This window comes from Octopus bimaculoides, chromosome 7 (genome assembly GCF_001194135.2).
Source record: "Octopus bimaculoides isolate UCB-OBI-ISO-001 chromosome 7, ASM119413v2, whole genome shotgun sequence".
Lineage (NCBI taxonomy): Eukaryota > Metazoa > Mollusca > Cephalopoda > Octopoda > Octopodidae > Octopus > Octopus bimaculoides.
In genome coordinates this window covers 96,578,545-96,586,744 of record NC_068987.1, presented here as the reverse complement: position 1 = coordinate 96,586,744, position 8,200 = coordinate 96,578,545, and the positions used below count along the sequence as shown (strand labels likewise).

The following is an 8,200-nucleotide window of genomic DNA, read 5'->3' as shown; positions in this document are numbered from 1 at the left end:
ACAAGGAAATAATAATTTTATCACCGCCAGAATCGTTTCAGAATCGTTTGTTTACGTAGTCAGCACTTAATGAATTCGGCTGAATGGACGTCAGTCATTGGTTGAAATTACAGAAATACGATAACTTTAACATGAAATAACTTGCGATGTACGTTTTTTTGTTAAGAAGACTAAGAGAAAAAGATGTTTTATATGACACATTCTACCAGTGTCCCAAGTTTCAAAGTGTTTCGTTAAGAAAATACTGGTGCCCCCGTTTTGAACAAGATCCGAAACACACACACACACACACACACACACACACACAATGGGCTTCAACCTAGTTTTTGTCTACCGAATTCCCTCACAAGGTATTGGTCAGCCTGAGGCTAGAGTGGAAGACATGTACCTAAAATGCCATTGAATGGGACTGAACTTCAAACCACGTTTTACAAAGCAAGCTTCGTAACCACACAGCCATACCTGCATATCGATTTTTTTATTTTATATATTGACATGAGGTGACAGTACATACTTAGTGTTAATTTTATCAACATTAAAAGAACTTGAACTCAAAAAATACGATATGAGACAAATCTAAATACTTCGATTAAATCAACTTATCTAAATTTCGAAAAATTGTTTTGTGTATGATTTGCACTAAAATACTTGTTAATTTTGCAATGCTCGTTCTAATCATTCCACTGGCTTGTTTTTTACCTTGGGATTCTGTTTTAACAATTCTGCCAACCCACTATTCTGTAATTACTTCTAACATAGGCACAAAACCACATATTTGAATTGAGGGTATTAGTCAATTCTTGTACTTGTTGCTAGTTTTTTTTTTTTTTTTTTTTTTTTACCAGCCTTTGAAGAGTATGAAAGGCGAAAATGTTGACCTTAGTAGGATTTGAACACAGAATGTAGAGAGAAGGGCAAATAGTATAGCACATTTTGACCAACAATGATTCTACCACTTCACCACCCTTAATAATAATCCTTTCTGCTATAGGTGCAAGGCCTGGATTTTTGTGGTGGGAGGAGGAGACAATCAATCACATAGACTCCAGTATGTGACTGGTACTTAATTTATCAAACTCGAAAGGAGGAAAGGCAAAGTCAACCTCGGTGGAATTTGAACTCAGAATGTAGCAACAGTTGATATACTGCTAAGCATTTCACCTGGTGTGCTAAATCCTTTCTACTATGGCAAAAGGCTTGAAATTTTGGGGATGGGGGCCAGTCGATTTAACATCCTGAATTCTCAGACACTTATTGTCTGAATGAAACAAACCCAGAATAGTCTTAAACAGGAATGAGGAACCTTTTACCTGAAGGTAATATTTAACCTGCATTCAGATTTGAAATTGTTAGCTGATAAAATTTTAAAATGCTCATGAGAAAGAGGGTTAAGCCTGAAGTTCAAAGCAGTTATTTAGTATAAGTTACACATCTATTGATATAAGTTACACATCTATGATTTGCAGAATTAAAGATTATTATTTTTCTCAGCACTCCTACAGGTATTCTGGTTCTCCTGTTCTCTTTTTACCTCACAAGTTACTTTGTATTCTCACTAATGTCTGTGGTATGGAAAAAAAAAGCACCCAGTACACACTGTAAAGTGGTTGGCATGAGGAAGGGTATCCAGTTGTAGAAACCATGTCAAAGTTGACATTAGAGTTTGACACATCTCTGCAGCTTGCTGCATTCTGTTAAATTGTCCAACTCATGTCAGTATGGAAAATAGATGTTAAATGATGATGATGATTCTAAAGGTTTCTCAAATCACTGCTCTATGTGGTTTCTTGACCTACTGGAAATATGCTATTAATTAAATGTAATGTCTTAAAGAAAAACGAGAGACACATTGGATAATGTAGCTCTGGACATATTAAAAAGACATAATGACTGTTACTGGAATGCCTTTGTTCATAGTTCTGCTTGACCCTGGCTGACCTTGTGCTAAGCAACAACATTAGACACACATTCAGGGCTTGTACACTTCTTACAGATGTGAAATATCAACCTCTTGTGCAGGGTCTTCATTCTCCACATGGCCAAGACCACAAAAGTTTCTTCTTTAGAATTAAAACCTATTTCAGTCGAGAACAGCTTGTAACCCTTTAGTGCATCTCTTAACCTGTTAGGTCATATGGACACCTGTAAAAACTCTGTCTTTAAGTAGTGTATCTAGGGCATGTGGGCTTCATAAAGATTGTCCCAGTACAAACTATATCCATTTGTAAAGTTTAATGAGTATTATAAGGTGATAAAATTCTTAATATGACTGTTGATTAGTAAAAGACATTGAGGTCAATTTTACCTTTCATCTTCCTGTAGGAAATAGAGTAAGTATAAGTCTAATTTTAGTCCAATTGATTGTTCCTTCGGCTATAATATGGCTTTGTTCCTACGTTTGATATCAATAATAGTAACGTTATTTAAGGCAGCAAGCTGACAGAATCATTAGCATGCAAGGCAAAATGCTTGGTGGCGTTTCATCAATCTTTACATTCTGAGTTCAAATTCTGTCAAGATCCAACATTGCTTTTCATCCTTTCAGGGTCAATAAAATAAGTACCAGTTGAGCACTGGGGTCGATTTAATCAGCTTTGCTCTTTCCCTCAAAACCGATGGCCTTGTGCTGAAATTTGAAACCAATATTCTTTTCTACTCTAGGCACAAGGCCCAAAAATTTTGGGAGAGGGGACCACTCGGTTAGATCAACCCCAGTACGCAATTGGTACTTAATTTATTGACCCCGAAAGGATGAAAGGCAAAGTCGACCTCAGCAGAATTTGAACTCAGAATGTAAAGACAGACAAAATACTGCTAAGCATTTCGCCCAGCATGCTAATGTTTCTGCCAGCTCACCGCCTTAATTTGATACCAATATTACTAATGTTCTTACTGTTGTTAATACTATTGCACACAGTAGTACATATTTACAACTAGGTGGACTGGACCAGTTAAAGTTAAGCACTTGAGTGGCAGACATAATGCAGTGTTAGCGCTTTATCAAAAACCAGACATGTCTGACTTTGTGATACTACTTTCATAGCATGGATAATGTACCCATTTACCTGTCTTTTTTCTTCTTTTTTTACTGTCTGCCTGTCTATTTACATCCTCCTCTTTTGTATCTTAGTCTTTGCCCCCACAAAAACATCATCAATTCAGTGGGAAATCATCATTTTTTTGTAGCTTATCCATCTTCTACTCTTACACCAGTCTCTAATTCCTCCAAAATATACCCAGCTGATGCCTCTACTTGCTTTCCTACCTCCCCTCCACCTGTCAAAACTATGTTGTTACATTCCATACCTTGAACTAAATGTTCTCCTTATATTTTTTTCTCAGAACTATTTCCCTTTGGAAATTTCCAAACCTTTCCAAAGACACTACTAACTTGGATCTTATAATACTACATATACTTCATATGGAAGAAGTTTGCTTCCCAACCATATGGTTTGGGGTTCAGTCCCATTATGTGGCACTTTGGGCAAGTGTCTTTTACTATAGCCTTAGGCCAACCAAAGCCTTAAGTGGATTTCATAGATGGAAATGGGAAGTAGTGTTTCATATATATATATGTGTGTGTGTGTGTGTGTAGCTCTGTGGTAAGTAGCTTGCTTACCAGCCACATGGTTCCGGGTTCAGTCCCACAACATACGAATACTTACATATACAAATGTATACATACATATATATGCACGTATGCACACGACCAGTCTAGACAGGTCTTATTCAATTATATATGTGTGTGTGTATGTATATATATATGTGTGTGTGTGTGTGTGTGTATGTATATGTGTGTGTGTGTGTATATATATATATAGATAGATAGATAGATAGTGTCATTTCTTTTTTCTGGCTTTACAGTGTAAGCATGGCTGCTCCACTAGCAATGTGCACCAAAGAAGGATAAAGAGCAGTGATCTGAGATAATGGTGAACCAGTTCACCATTACCATCTCTTGAGCTTGCTGAATCTTCTTGTCAGCAGTGGAGGCTGACAGGTGTCTTGCTCCCTCTTCATGCGTCATTTTTGTCTGGCCATTTAAAACTTCTCAATCCACGCATACACACTTCTACGTGGTAGTGCACTGTCCCTGTATTGTGCTAACAGCCTCCAATGAATTTTGACACCTGACACACATTCCGACCAGAGAAATTGGATCATTTCTCTTTGTTCTTCTTTGGTGCACATTCCTAGTGGAGTGGCCATGCTTACACTATAAAGCCAGAAAGAAAAATGGTGTGACCCGGCTTGAACTTCGATCATGTGACCACAATAGTACCGACTGCATGCACTGAAAGCAGTGTGACAATAACAAAGATACATTATGCCATAAGTGTGGATAATTTTTGACTTCTCATATATATATAGATGTATTTATATAGGCGCAGGAGTGGCTGTGTGGTAAGTAGCTTGCTTATCAACCACATGGTTCCAGGTTCAGTCATACTGCATGGCACCTTGGGCAAGTGTCTTCTACTATAGCCTCGGTCCAACCAAAGCCTTGTGAGTGGATTTGGTAGACGGAAACTGAAAGAAGCCTGTCATGTATATGTATATATACATGCGTGTTTGTGTGTCTGTGTTTGTCCCCCCACCAACATCGCTTGACAACCGACGCTGGTGTGTTTACGTTCCCGTAACTTAGCGGTTTGACAAAAAGAACTCGATAGAATATGTACTGGGGCTTATAAAGAATAAGTTCTGAGGTCAATTTGTTTGACTAAAGGCGGTGCTCTAGCATGGCCACAGTCTGAAACAAATAGAAGAATATATACTCTCACACACTACCCATACACGTGTGTGTGTGTATTACTATTGCCTTTCCTTGACATCATCTGATAGACTTAGACAAGCGTCGCTGTCATACAAGCAGTGTCCTTAGTTTCCGATATTCTGTGAAAATATGTCTGGTCATGGAGAATTATTACCTTATTTGGAAACACATGATGGTTCGTAACAGGAAGTGCAACCAGCCATAGAAAATCCACCTCAACAAAGTCTGTCTGTCCCAAGCAATCATGGAAAAGTGAATGTTATGATGATGATGATGATTGTCCCTTTTCCTTGGAATAATGAATGGATCAATAGATTAATATAATTACTTGCCAGTTTCATATAACTGGGAAAGCAGCAACAATTGGTGGGGATGTGCTAAACAAAATGAGAATTTCCTCAGAAGAAGCACTACAATCATGATAAAATCTGTGGTGTCAAGTTCCAGAAAACTAGAGCTCTTCTGTTGCCGGAAATCATTGACAATCACAATGGTGTTAATGATGATAGTGATGATAGTGATGATGTCATTGCACTGGTTGTTATAATGGTAAGAGGGTCATATGAGAAATTAATACTTTGGAAATTGGTTTCTGTAATGGAAAATAGATTCTTGTTGAACTGATGTGGAACATATAACATAAACTAATTAGGAAACACTTGAAATAAGTGTCTGTGTATGTCAGAGAGAGAGAGAGAGAGAAAGAGAGAAAGGGAGTGTTCTAGTTTCATCAGGTGCATTTTCAGTTTACCTGACACTATTAAGGAAGTTATATTTAATGCTGGAGCATGTGGAAGAGATCATCTATATTTTTATCAAAGAGCTTTTATATTATTATTGTTGTTGTTGTTGTTGTTGTTGTTGTTGTTAAGGCAGCAAGCTGGCAGAATCGTTAGCACGCTGGATGGAATGCTTAACGGTATTTCGCCAGTCACTGCATTCTGAGTTCAAATTCTGCCAAGGTCGACTTTGCCTTTCATCCTTTCAGGGTCGATAAATTAAGTACCAGTGAAACACTGGGGTTGATGTAATCGACTTAATCCTCTCCCACAAGCTACCCTTGTGGCAAAAATTTGAAATCAATATTGTCTTATCGTTATTGTGTGTCTTCATAGTACAACCGAGTACATATGTGTGCCTTGGGTTCATGCCTTGGGTTCATGCAGTGTTTTTACCTCTTGAAAAAAAAACACACATATTACACAGACTATTGAAAATACTCCATGTAATATGCATGTGTGCCTAGGTGTGCTTTTTTTTCTGTATGTTGTGTATGAATCTGAAGATTTAGATTATTGTATATTAGTTTCAAAGCTGCACTCCATGTAGTCTTTTATACTAGCTTCTGTGGAGGGATAATTGGGCCTGCAGCCCAAAATTTAAGAGAGCAATTATAATAAAGCATTTATTGGTACCCTACCAATATGGTATTATCCCACCAATATTGTATTATTTTAAATTCAGTTTAAATGAAAAACTTGTAAGATCACAAATTTTTGGAGTTCTTTTAAAATTTGAATTTTCAACTGTTAGCATACAACAAATCCTCATCCAGACCTGATCCCAATGCTGGATGTTCAAGAACCAAATGAATAGCAAATTTTCAATCCTGGGATCATCCTGATTTCAAAAAGGTATATGTCTATGTAGAGCAAATGTAGACTGAGATACAGGGGTCCCAGATGGATAGACAGAATTTTGCGCTTATTATTACAAATGCATAATTTTTAAATCCTTCTCAATCATTAGGTGGAATGTTTCTGTTTTCAGTCCCCACTTTCTGGTTATCGTTATTTTCATGCATTTATAGTTTCCCCTCTGAATGATAGTGGTCAATGTCTGACATTCAATACTTATTTACTTGTATCTTCTGAGATCAAATCCAATTGGTGATGAGTGTACACTTTACTTTCAGGAGTTAAAAGAAGTAGTACCAATCATGTATTGATATTGATAAAAATCAACTGAGATTTCCGCTAATATTTTTGGTTTGGCAGAATCATTAACGAGCCTTACAGTTTTTATGCTCTTTATGTTCTGAATCCATAACTCATCAAGGTTAAATTTTCTTGTGATCTTTCTGGGTTGTTAAAATAAAATACCAGTCGAGCACGAGTGACCAAACTCAGGATCTCTTGATTGTAAAGCAGACTTCTTAACCATTCATCTGTATTTTCACCCATATTTTGTTACACACACTCTCTCTCTCTATCTCTCTCTCATATACATGCTATTATATATGCTTCCCTGTCAGAAAAAGCCACTTGAATGTGCATAACTGAAATATATTGTGATCTCTAACACTCATTATATAGATTAGAAATAAATCACTCTGTATCAGATGCCTGTCTGTTGCAGATGGATTTTCCTGCAGGAGAAAGTAACCTAAGGTCAGTAGGACAACAAAACATTCATGATATTGCACAGTTGTAGCTCTGCTTACTGCAGTCTGCTATACCATGCTGTAATACCTACTTAAGCCTCAAGACAATGTGGGAGCCTCCGCTCAGTTACTCAACCTGCTAGAAATAGCTGCTAAATTCCCCTTAAATCCTTCTCCATTGCCTACTTTGTTAGAAAAGGACGGACTCATTATATAATGTTGCCTTATGCCAAATCTGGTAAAAAAATTGTCTTTTTATGTACCAATTTTAGAAACCATTATTATTTGTAAATATATTTGTGTTTGGCGTTAATGGTTCTCTCTGTTGCTGCTGTGTCTTGCACTTTTGTGCATTCCTTTAGGCAACAAAAAGAAGTGTCACCTAAATGAATGCTCTAAAGTGAGAAACCCACAGGAAAAATATGAGCTTTGAATGAATAAATACACTCTTTTACACTTATTGATTATCCTCTCTGCTGTTTCTACATCAAAAGATATATCCATCTCTAAATTCAATACCTCTGTGCAAACATCATCTGCCCTTATCCCACTCACCTGTTTCTCTGTTCCCAATACCCTTCACCTTAACATTCACCCTCTTGTACATTGAAATATGTCCTGATATCTTATCACCACCATCTTCTCTCTTTTTCTAACTGGAGGAGCCGTGTATCTTTTCTGCAGCAAGACACCTGTTCTTATCCCTCTATCATATTCTTGCTTGTCAACACCTGGCATAACCCACCTTTATATTACACACCCCTCAATCAAGGGGTCTTGCAAACTACTTGGTAACCTCACTGGTGCCACATAAAAAAGCACTTCGTACACTCTGTAAAATGGTTGACATTAGGAAGGGCATACAGCCATAGAAACCATGTTAAAACAGATACTAGAGTTTGACACAGTCCTCTTACTTGTCAGACACTGTCAAACCATCCAATCCATGCCAGCTTGGAATCCAGATGCAAAATGAGGAGGAGGAGGAGGATTGTAAGATTTTGAACTATTTGAATAATCTTTGTAATGATTTTCTTTAT

At 37.3% G+C, this 8,200-nt stretch overlaps 1 protein-coding gene across 6 annotated transcripts in view; it reads left to right on the top strand.

The window, feature by feature from the left end:
- The window catches only part of LOC106868839 (RUN and FYVE domain-containing protein 2), a 245,763-nt gene that overhangs the window by 70,807 nt on the left and 166,756 nt on the right, over positions 1–8,200 (top strand). The gene's annotated exons all lie outside the window — the stretch shown is intronic.